Below are 11,298 nucleotides of genomic sequence, written 5' to 3' on the forward strand. Positions count from 1 at the left end.
GGGGAAGTTTTAGCCTAAGCTGGTGAAAGTAAGCTTAGGAGGTTTTCATGCAGGTCCCCACATCTGTACCGTAGAGTTCAGAGTGGGGGAGGAACCTTGACAAAAGCAATATTCAGCCAGTTTGTTGGAAATCTAGCTGTAATGATTTCACAGAAATTATAAGGTAGTTACAAATGTAGACGTCTGTAGGAATGTTCCTTTGTTGTTAGATGAATTAACAACAGAAAAAATGGGTGTTTACTGAAATTCCTTTAATTATGTTACAGATATAAAAATATTTGGTATGATTAATGTGTCTTTTGCTCAACAAAACTAGTAAGACGACACTGCTTGGGCATAGTTGGTTCCCAAATACTCATGTTTATTAAATATATGCAAACATACAAGTCCTAGCTTAATGTATACTGCTGCTCTGAGTGTTTTCCAATGGCTTCTGAAATAGAGAAAACAGTGAACGCCACTAGAGTGCTCATAAACTAGTTTTAAAGGCATACTACTGTATTCCTATCTACTACCATTAGTTGAACCAGCTAGTGTCTTTAGTGTTGCTGTGAGATTTATACAGCAACAATATCGTGCTGGAACTAGCGGTGCTAGGAGTGCTGCCATACCCCCTGGCTTGAAGTGGTTTCCATTATATAAAGGGTTTACAGTTTGGTTCAATGGCTCTCAGCACCCCTTCTATAAAAATTGTTCCAGCACCCCTGGGCTTGGTATACTTTAATAGAATTTGGATAAATCTGTCTGTGGCTAGAATAGCCCCACCTCCTTTCCTTTTTAATTCCAAAATTCTATCATAGAAAAGCCAGTCCTCAGTATGACCAAGTTTGTGGAAACGTACAAAATATGTATTGTGTGTTATCCCAGCATCTTTGTATCTATAATGATACCAGCTTTGCTTTAATAAACTCTACTGTTAATGCAAATAATTTTGGTGACTTCTATGGAACTAATCAATATTTGAAACATGTTAAATATTAATGCTATATTCAAGTTACACGGAAAAGTGCTACAGAGAAGGCAGATAAAGTATTTTTCTGGGATAGAGGCATTTCATATTTGTCTAAATAGTCAGCAAATGGTATTTGAAAAAATTCCGGTCACTATTTTGAGATGCATCCACCAAAATGCACCTTGTTTCCTTTCAACTTACCTACTATCATGCACAGAAATCGCTGATGGAAATAGCCAAGGGTCACATTTTTGTATCTTTCTGTGATAAGACTTTACTGCAAGCGTAATGAGTAAGATGCATAGCTCACAACTGATGAAATGATGTAGTTACCTGGCATAACCCATTGCATTTGTTCACTTTGACTCTGAAATTGTAAAATAAGAAATTGATATTCAGTATAATAAAAAAAAATAATTGAGCAATTAACTGAGCAATTGTTGCTGTTGTTGATGCTGCCCACTAGTGATATTCCCCGGGGACCAGGGTATGTGCAGTGGAGTGTCTTCTTTTGGCTGGGTTTTACATTGCTTTTTTATGATCTAACTTTTTCCGTTGCTATGTGTTTGTTAGAGAAGTCAAGGCCAAAAAAATGAGTCTTGCAGGTGGTGAGGTTTGTGGTGATGATTTAGTTCCTGAGGGAGGTCATTCCACAATCTGGGATCAGCCTCCCCCGCACACACACCAAAAAAAAAAAAGTTTGTCTCCCACACAGCTAAGCGTTGTCCTTATCCTAGAGCATTCCATTGTACCTGAGAAGCAGTGATATTGACCATGATCTTTGTTCCAGAGCTTAGGATGTTTTTTTTTTGTTTTGTTTTAAGACAGGGGTCGGCAACTTATGGCATGCGTGCCAAAGACGGCATGCGAGCCAATTTTTAATGGCACGGACCCTGGCAAACAGCAGCGTACCATTTAAATTCCTGCCTGTCCCAGCCCGCTCTTTTCCACCCACCACTCTCTCCTTGCAGGGCAGGCAAGCTTCCCCCTCCCCCGGCCTCTTCCCCCAGCGTGCTGGGTTCCTGCCCCTCCTTCTCTCCCTCCCTGCCGCCGATCAGCTGATGGCCTTTGCTACAGGGGAGGAGAGGGAAAAGTGGAACAGCAGCACGCTCTCTGCTCCGGGGACCTTGGGGATGGGGGTGGAATCAGGGCATATCCCTTCCAGACCCCTGCCGTGAGCCGCTCAGGGAAGGGGGCTGGGAGCACCCCCACGACCCCAGCCCACACCCCCAGCCCTCTGCCCTGACTCCTGCATCCCCTCACACACACCCCAGCCCTCTGCCCTGACCCCTCCTCACACACACCCAGCCCTCTGCCCTGACCCCTGCAATGCCCACACACCCCAGCCCCGTGCCCTGACCCCTGCACCCCACAACCTCAGCCCTGACTCCTGCACCCTCCTCACAAACCCCAGCCCCTGCCATGAGCACCAAATGGGAGCTCCTGCACACACACACCCCACATTCCCACCTGCACCCCTCACACCAAATGGGAACTGCCCAGGTAAGCACTCCACACCCAAACTTCCTGCCCCAACCCTGAGTCCCCTCCCTTATTCTAGCTCCTGGCCAGACCCTGCACCTGAACCTGCTCCTTCACCCCCAGCCCTGGTCTCAGCGCACTCCCACTCCCATCTCAGTGCAGAGAGAGGAAGAGAATGGCTAGAACCAGGGAGAAGGTAGGTACCTACTCTATGTGGACAGGGCCGGGACCCCAGACCAGCAGCGGGCTGAGCGGGGCCTGCAGCCAGGACCCTGGCTGGCAGGAGCCGGCGGACAGAACCCCAGACCGGCAGCAGACTGAGCGGCGGCGGGCTGAGCCGCTCAGCCCACTGCTGGTCTGGGGTTCTGGCTGCCGGCTCCTTGCCAGCCGGGGTCCTGGCTGCAGGCCCTGCTCAGCTTGCTGCCAGCCTAGGTGAACGGAACCCCAGGCCGGCAACGGGCTGAGCAGGCCGGCTGTGTAAGATCAGCATTTTAATTTAATTTTAAATGAAGCTTCTTAAACATTTTGAAAACCTTGTTTACATACAACAATAGTTTAGTTATATAATATATAGACTTCTAGAGCGAGACCTTCTAAAAAATGTTAAAATATATTATTGGCACGCGAAACCTTAAATTAAAATGAATAAATGAAGACTTGGCATACCACTTCTAAAAGGTTGCCAACCCCTGTTTTAAGATATCCTGGGCTCAGGCTATTGAGTGCCTTGAAAATAAGGACTGAGACCTTGAATTTGATTTGAAATTCCACATGAAGCAGTATAGAGAGTGGAGAATAGGTTTAATGTGTTCACAGTAGCCTGTGTTGCTGAGGAGATACAGAGAACTCCTGAGGGTTGGAAACTGAGACTTAGAAAATATCTGATGGCAAAGGCAATGAGACCCCAATCAGATCTAGGCTCAGTACTCCCCCAATACATCAGTCTCAACAAGTGACCTCCGACCATGAGCTTGGTAGGGTTGCCAGATATTTGGTTTTCTACCAGATTGCCCAGTCGAAAAGAGACCCTGACAACTCCGCTCAACACCGCTGAGCAGGCCATTAACAGTCCGGTCAGTGGTGGGCCAAGGCTAAGGCAGGGTAGTTCCTATCTGTCTTGGCACCGCGCTGTGCCCCGGAAGTGGCCAGCAGGTCTGGCTCCTAGATGGAGCTGCCACGGGGCTCCGCAGGTTGCCTCCTCCCCGAGCACCAGCTAGGCACTTCCATTGGCTGGGAACCGCGGCCAATGGGAGCTGTGGGGGGTGGGGGTCTTCGGGCAAGAGAAGCGCAAGGAACCTCCTGACCGCTCCCCCCCCACCGAGGAGCTGTACCTGCTGGCCACTTCCGGGGCACAGCTCAGAGCCAGGACAGGCAGGGAGCCTGCCTTAGCCCCGCTGTGCAGCTGAGAGGGAGTTGCCTGAGGTAAGCTCACGCCCCAATCCCCTGCCCCAGCCCTGAGCCCTGCCCAAACCCAGAGCTCCCTCCTGCACCCCGACCCCCTCATCTCTGGCCCCACCTCAGAGCCCGCATCCCCAGCCCAGAGCCCGTACTCCCTCCTGCACCCCAACCCCCTGCCTCAACCCACAACCCCCTCCCACACTCCGAATCCCTCATCCCCACCCCCCAGCCTGCAGCCCCCTCCTGCACTCCAAACCCCTCATCCCCAGCCCCAGCCCAGAGCCTGTATCCCCAGCCCAGAGCCCATACTCCCTCTTGCAGCCCCTTCCGGCACTGTGAATCCCTCAGCCCCATCCCCCAGTCTGGAGCCCCCTCCTGCACCCCAAACCCCTCAACCCCATCCCAGAACCTGCACTCCCAGCTGGATCCCTCACCTCCTCCCATACCCCAACTCCCTGCCCCAGCCCAGAGCCCCCTCCCACACCCTGAACCCCTCATTTCTGGCCCCACCCCAGACCCCACACCCCCAGTTAGAGCCCTCACCCCAACTCCCTGCCCCAGTGAGTGAGGTTGGGGGGAGAGCAAGCCACCAAGGGAGGGGAATGTAGTGAGCAGGGGGTGGGGCCACAGGGAAGGGGTGGGGCTAGGGTATTCAGTTTTGTGCAATTCGAAAGTTGGCAACCCTAGAGATTGGGAGCAGAGACTAAGACTGCAAAGCCTAAAGAGAAGGTCTCACATGAGAGCAGAGGGCACTCTCATAGCCATAAGGACAAGCCATCTTCATCTAAAACTGCCCTGAAGAGAAAAGATCCCTCCCTGACCCCATTTAAATTGACAGAGCCAGTGTGCATTGATGCTAAGGACTTAAACTCGAGTATATCTTCTCAGCAGGAGAAGGAGGCATGCAAAGGTATCATTCTGACATCAGCTCTGATGGTGAAGGCTCAGGATAAACAGCTCCTTGTGCTCCCATCCACTTCTAAAGCCAGTGTGGTACCGGTAGCGACACAGCCCTGGAGGGAACTTCCACGGTGACCAGGGAAGCTCTGGCTCTGCCAATGAACGTGCCTCATACCGCAGGGCAGTCTGAGACCTACATCTCCTCTGAGGACAACTTTGTTATCCCCTATTTGCATTCACTCCTCCTATTGGGACTGTGTCTATGCTGGGACATTATTACACCAGCGGAAGAGACTATCCTGATGAGGCAGAATCATTCTTCTATCCCACTTGCCAGCCTCAAAGCACAGGTGTCGATTCTGCTGGTAGTGCAAGATCCACCTTTCTCTTTGGATGAGTCAGAGGCCCTGAAGAGTCTCTGTGGCACTGGGTGGAGGTGGCATGGGACAGAAGCCCTTACAAGATCAGGCTTCTGGACTCAGACCAGACATGATTGGCCAAGAGACCCCTATGCCATGGGGTCCTCCTCCACTGGTTGATCTATCTTACTGGCTATATTGGGGACCATGGGAGCCCTACCCTAGACACCCAGGATTGGTCCATGTGTCCTTTTTTGCCATTGCCTTGCCATCCACAACTGGATGCACTGATGTATTCAGAGATGGAAGATGAGCCGCATCTGCCAATTCCAGGAGCAATTCCATCATCTTTGCTGTTATGAGGCGAGACCTGTGGTTACAATCCTCAGGTTTCGCTAGAAAGGTGTAGAGTACCATCCAAAATCTACCCTTTGATATGATCAACCTTTCCCTTGAGAAGACGGATGAGTCTGTCCACTCCCTTAAGGGCTGAAGGAGAATGCTTTGCTTGCTGGGCAGCTATACTCCTACCCCTAAGAGAAAACACCATAAACAGGGGTAGAGGGCAAGACTGCCTCCTCAGCCTTTTTATCACCAGCATCCTCAGTATCCACCATGTAAGAGACTGAGGATTTATAGATCCAGGAACCCAGCCTCTGCAACATCCACTGCCACATCATACTCTAACCCCCAAGGAAAGAGTTTCTTTTGATTGGATTGTCGAGACCCACATCCTTTTATTGGTGCCTCTTCATTCCCCTCCTCAGATATTTGGAGGTCACCTTATCCAATTTGCCAAAAACTGGAGCTCTATAAATGCAGACAAATGGGTACTAGAAGTTATTCATGGCAGATATCTGACCAAGTTTCTGGCAATGCCTACCCACAAACCCTCTTTCCAGTTCCTTTTCAGGGACCACTCTCACAGGGCAATTCTACAACAGGAGATGAACTCCTTCTCCTCAGGGGACTTATAGAAAAGATGCTACCGCAGCATAAGGGAAGTGATTCTATTCCCCTTACTTCTTGATCCCCAAGGAGAATTGGGGGTTGAGGGCAATTCTCTATCTACAACAACTGAACCTGTTAATCTGAAAACTAAATTTCTGCTTGATCTACTTGGCATCAATAATCCCTCTTTAGAGAAGGGCACATCGTTCACAGCTCTCAACATGAAAGACTCATAATTTCCCATAGACATTTGCCCAGTGCACAGGAGGTTCCTTGGGTTCCTCTTTGGTCAAGATCCATTACCGATTCAGAGTTCTCCCCTTTGGACTGGCCACAGCATCTAGGGTCTTTACAAAGGTTTTTTCAGTGATGGCATCTTGGATGAGAAAAGTGGGATTTACAGTCTTCCCATATCTCAATGATTGGCTTCTGACAGGCAACTCATATGAAGAAGTCCAGCGGGCAACCCATGTTCTGCTCAGCCTTCTGTCTTCCCTTTTGTCAACTACAAAAAATCCACATTGACCCCCAAGAGGTACATAAACTTTATGGTGGCAACATTGGACTCAACCGCAAGAGCATATCTACCTCTTAGGAGGTTTCAGGCTAAGAGCGCTTTCAGACAATAAGTCACTATCAGACGCAGGATGTCAGTCAGAACTTGCCTTTCCTTTCTCAGCCACATGGCCTCATGGCCACATGCCCTTCACCAGGCTTCATCATTGTTGCCTACAAGCCTGGATTCTCTCCATTTACTTACCAGATAATGGCAGGGTGACAATTCCATCCAAGGACTCTCGTCTGGTGGACAAAAATCAGAGAAGGTTGGGTGGGGATTCCTTTTCTCCCGTTGACTCGTGAGGCAACCATTGTTACCGATGCCTCCCTCTTGGGTTGGGGTGCTCACATGGGTGACCATATGGCACAAGGCATCTGGACCCTGCAGGAGTCCAGGATGCATATCAGTTTACTAAAACACAGGCTGGTCCCTTGGGCCTGCAACACCTTCCTCCTGCTCATCCAATCCAGACATGTCCAAATAATGTTGGACGACACAACAATGGTATTTTATATAAACAAGCAGGTGGGAATGAGATCTTGCCCTTTGTGCACTGAAGCAGCCACACTGTGGAACTGGTGCATCAGCCCTCCGATAACCCTATCTACATCATACTTACCAGGAGTGCAAAACTTGCTAACGAACAGGCTGAGTAGACATTTTTCCGCAAATTACGAATAGGAGATTCACAATTGGATTCTTGATGAAGCCTTCACCCAATGGGGAACACCAGCCTGGGACCTTTTCACTTTGTGGGCAAACAGGTAAATTCCTTGGTACTGCTCCAGAGCAGCCTTGGGCAAGGGCTCAATGGGAAATGCCTTCCTTGATGTCATGGAACGGTCGCCTAGGATATGCCTTCTCTCCCATTCCATTGAAACCACAAGTTCTAAGGAAGATCTGCCAAGACAGCGTTCGAGTCATCCTGATTGCACCCAACTTGCCAAGGTATTTCTGGTCTACAGATCTACTGAAGCTCTCAGTTTAACCACTCCTGAACATCCCTCCATTTGCTGGATCATCTAACACAGCACAGGGGCAGGTTCAGGCTTCCCAATCCAGGACCACTACAACTCAGACCTAGTATTTGGATGGGGATCAGAAATAGAATGCTCATGTTCCAGAAAGGTGTGATCCATCCTTACCCAAACCAGAAAGGATTCTATGAGGAGCTGTTATTCAGCAAAATAGAACTGTATCTTCCCTTGAGCTTACCAGTGCCTCTGGAATCTGCCTGAATCCCTGCTATCTTAGAGTATCTACATACCCTGAAGTCTTTGGGTTTCACACTCAGCGGACATTTAGCAGCAATCAGCGCTTTCCATCCTCCAGTGGATAACCATATGATCTTCACTCATCTTGTCATAACTAGATTTCTGAAGGGGGTTTTCAGATTATTTCCACCATTAGTGAAGTTTGCACCTCAGTGGGACCTCAACTTTGTTCTGTCGTCTCTCACTAAACCACCCTTTCAGTCTGTAGTCAGATGATATATGGCCCATATGTCTATGGAGGTGGCCTTTCTAATAGCTATAGCATCAGCCACAGTCAGTGAGCTGGGGGCACTCAAGGCAGACTCACCATATACTATATTTTATAAAGAAAAGGTCTCATTATGCTCCCTTCCCAGATATATCCCTAAAGTAGTTTCTGAATTTCATATGAGTCAGGTCATCTACTTACCAGTATTTTTTTCCTAAACTGCATGCCTCGGAGGAAGAGAGAAGGCTGCATTCTCCAGACATCTAAAGGGCTTTGGCCTTTTATCTACAGAGAACAAAGGACATTAGAAAGACACAAACTATTTTTTCCATAGCAGAGTGATCAAAGTGTCAAGCTATATTGGTGCAGAGACTTTCTAAGTGGATCTCGGGTTGGGGTTGTATTGCTCTTTGTTACCTACTAGCTTTCACTTACCCCTTTGTGGGCAGTGGTGGGTGAGGGCTCATTCCACTAGAGGGCAAGCTTTCTCTCTGAGAGATATACCCCTACTAGAGATATATAGGGAAGCTACTTGGAACTCTTTGCATGCCTTCATGAGACATTATGCTTTGGTACAGTCACCCACAGCAGATACAGCTGTGGGGACAGCAGTACTTAGGGTTTGTTTATTTCTTAGGTAATCTTCCTGGATCTGTACACTATTACTTATCATCACTTAAAATCTATCTTTCTGTAGTTAATAAATCTGTTTTATATTTGTACCTAAAACAGTTGTTTAAAATGCTAAAGGGAAAGCTACTCAGGAGCAAGAGCTGGTGCATTGTCCTCCCCACACTGAGGGAGAGGCGGACTGGGTAATTACTTTACACTGGTCAGGCTTTTGACAAGGGTAGAGAGCTGTGGGGGAACGGTAGGGAGCTGTGGGAGAATTGGTTGAGCTTCTATTGTTGGTTCATGAGTAACTCAGCTGAGTGTGGCCCCTGCCTGTTAATGTTGGTGTGAGTGCAAGCTTGGAGAGCCTTGCAGCGTATCACATGGTGTGAGAGGGAGCCCAGGCTGGTGAGACAGAGGGCTCAATAGTACCCCAGTTTCAGGTTTTACCCTGGGAATATCCATCACCCACCCCCTGGTTTGCAGCTCCCGTTACCTTGCTAAAGGGTGCAGGTGTGTTTGGGGGTGGGGAAGGGCTGGTGACATGAACCACAATTTTTTGCAACAAAAAAGTTTCAAGTAAGGGATTTCCATGCCTCAGCTGTATCAGAACAATTTAATTGTTGTGTGGACGTGTCACCTGAAGTAACCAGAGACTAATATTATTACATACAGCCAGACAAAATCCAGTTCCTTATTCAATCACTATTTACAATACAGAAGAGGGTCGGAGCATGATGTGTGGCTAGCGTACTGCTCAAGAACGAAATGTTGGGTCAGTAAGTGGCATGTCCCAGCTCCTTCAAAGCAGTCTGACGCTCACAGGGATGTCACTTGGGACGACATGAGACTTATTTTATTCTATACAGGCACCCAAAACCCAGCTTCTTATTCAAGCCCTATGTACAATATGAAAGTGGGGTTGTGAGGGGCAGGGGTACATTTTGCAGCCTATTGCCAGGAACAAAGCCTTAGGTTGGCAAGTGACATGTCCCAGCTCCTTCACAGCAGTTGCAGGGATGTTTCACTTGGGTGACCAAAAACGTATTTTGTCATGTACAGTTGGTCAAAACCCAGTAATTAAGTAATTAGTCATTACATTTTTATCACATTGATTTGATTACACTTCTAAAAAATTAATCTTACATTGATATATTTGTATGTAACCCTTCTGCCAGGCCAAGTTGATAGCAGCAAGGGCCGGGTTCAGTACACAGGGGTTCCCTCTCATCAAAGCAAATACAAAACTGGCTCGAGCCCCCACCCAGTGACCTGGGAAATCTTACACACCCCCTGGGCGCCTCAAAGAGGCAATACTTCCCCTCTCGCAAGCACAGAGTCTCGGTGTAGTAGAGAATCTTTAATAACTTGAGGTAAACGACATCAGCATTAAATTGGGGAAACACCACAACTAGTGTTCATTAACCAAACCATGAGCAAAGACCCACCCCAGAAAATTGGGCCACATCCTTTCCCTTGGGTTCTTGAGTCCCAGAACCCAAACGTCTCTTGAGTCCAGCAATCCACAAATCACCCAAAGTCCAAAAAGTCCAGCCCCAGAATTCAAAAGTTCATCTGCATAGTGTTACTCCCCAGTCTGGCTAAAATGTGCCTGTGTGTGGGGGAAAGGGGTAAGGGGCACCTTACGTGTCCTGAAGCTGACTGCCCCACAGGGCTCTGCTCTGCTACGCTGTCTCACGAACAGCTCCGCTCCACCACAACCAGCTCCACTCTGCACAGCTCGCCGTCTCACGAACAGCTCTGCTCAGCTCGCCGTCTCACGAACACACCGCTGTCTCTCGAACGGCTCCGCTCCACCATGACCGGCTCCACTCTGCACAGCTCGCCGTCTCACAAACAGCTCTGCTCAGCTCGCCGTCTCACGAACACACCGCTGTCTCACCGACGGCTCCGCTCCACCACAACCGGCTCCGCTCTGCTCAGCTCGCTGTCTCATGAACAGCTCCGCTCTGCACAGCTCACCTCACCGTCTCATGAACACTCTGCCAGCCTAGCCACGAACAGCACCACTGCACTCTAGATCTTCCGGCTCCCCACTACTTGACACAGTGCTCAGTGATTTCAGCTCATAGTAGTGGGAGCCTTAGTGCTGGTGCACTATAAGGCCAAAGTGAATGCAGCACAGTACCTGTAGCAAGACTCTTAATAGACCCAAAATTAGCTCTGACATTCCACAGTGGAAAGAGACAGCGATGCAATTGGTGCTTCAGGCCCTCACAAAGGGGCCCACACCACCAGGTACTAATACCTGTCTCAAGTCTCTCCCCCTTCACAGAGTTTTGGAACCCATGTCCCTTGCCTAGCGAGTGCTACTCAGTTGATGGTGAGTCCCTCCATCATAACAAAAGGCCAAGTACCAGTTCCAAGCACAGTTCCCATAATCAGGGTAATAACAATTTACTCTTCCCGCCCCAATAACAAAGACACTGGGGATCCCACAACAGCCAAAGTGACCATTTGGGCAGTTATGGCCTCATTCTAGGCAGGGTGGGTGTGCCTATGCAAATTGAGATCAGCCCCTGAAGTTCTTTTCCACAACTTGCCACACCTCACCACCAGATGTCAGGGTGGAGCCCATCCTG

The sequence above is a fragment of the Natator depressus genome, chromosome 3, assembly GCF_965152275.1.
Source record: "Natator depressus isolate rNatDep1 chromosome 3, rNatDep2.hap1, whole genome shotgun sequence".
NCBI lineage: Eukaryota > Metazoa > Chordata > Testudines > Cheloniidae > Natator > Natator depressus.